Raw genomic sequence first — 1,268 nt, forward strand, 5'->3', positions numbered from 1 at the left:
AGGACTCTCCCAACGCTCAGCCCAGGAGGACCATCGAGTGCTGCAACACCGACTTCCAGCGGGGCCAACAGCTAGCTACCTCCTCAGAGCTTCCCGTCGGTAAAGGCTGCTTTTTGCGCGTTCCACGGGCGTTCCACGGGAATCCCGCAGGACACACACACAAGCATCCACGGGCGTTCCACCGGACCACCACAAGCTCACGGAGCGTTCACGGAGCGTTCACGGACACACAGCGCTCCGCAGCGGGCGTTCACCGGATTCCACGGGCGTTCTGGCGGGCGTTCCGCAGTTCCGCAGGCGTTCCACCGGGCGTTCCACGGGTCCACGGGCATTCACGGGCGTTCAGGATTCACGGAGGGATTCACGTTCCGCGGGCGTTCCGCGTTCACCTGGCGTTCACCGGAGAGTTCACGGGCGTTCCGCGGGCGTTCACGGAGAGTTCGCGTTCCGCGAGGTTCAAGTTCCGCGGAGAGTTCACGTTCACGGAGAGTTCACACAGCGTTCAGTGTTCACACAGCGTTCACACAGCGTTCAGCGTTCACACAGCGTTCACACAGAAGTATTTCGAAAGCGTTCACACAGCGTTCACACAGTGTTCAGCGTTCACATAGCGTTCAGCGTTCACACAGCGTTCACACAGTGTTCAGCGTTCACATAGCGTTCAGCGTTCACATAGCGTTCAGATTCACACAGCGCGTTCACACAGCGTTCACACAGAAAGCGTTCACGAAAAGCGTTCACACAAGCGTTGCAGCGTTCAGTGTTCAGCGTTCGAAAATGTTCACATAGCGTTCTGATGTTCCATAGCAAAGCGTTCCGCACGAGTAATTTCCGCGCCAACCGAATTAGCACAGTGTTCACCTGGCGTTCACACGAAAGCGTTCACCTGGCGTTCAGCGTTCACACAGCGTTGGCATTTCCACGGCGTTTCAGCATTCACTGGCGTTCAGCATTCCGCGCCAGCGTTCACGCAACCACTGTTCACACAGCGTTCAGCGTTCTACACCGCCAGCCAGTGTTAGCAGCTGTATTTACCGAGAAAAGAAGTTCACACACAGGGTTCCTGGAAGCGAGCATCACTGCCTCTATCTCTGCCACAACGAAATTAGCGTTTTGGATTTTATGCGCAAACACAATACAGACTGGCCTGGAGTTTGAACGGCTACGAACTATTTACCTGCAGCACGCTTTTTAACTTTATATACGGCGGCTGCGCTTCCGTTGAGCGTTGAAGAGATCGCCAAAAGCGAACCCCAGCGAACCCAAAA

Source organism: Perca fluviatilis, chromosome 9 (genome assembly GCF_010015445.1).
Source record: "Perca fluviatilis chromosome 9, GENO_Pfluv_1.0, whole genome shotgun sequence".
NCBI classification, from domain to species: domain Eukaryota; kingdom Metazoa; phylum Chordata; class Actinopteri; order Perciformes; family Percidae; genus Perca; species Perca fluviatilis.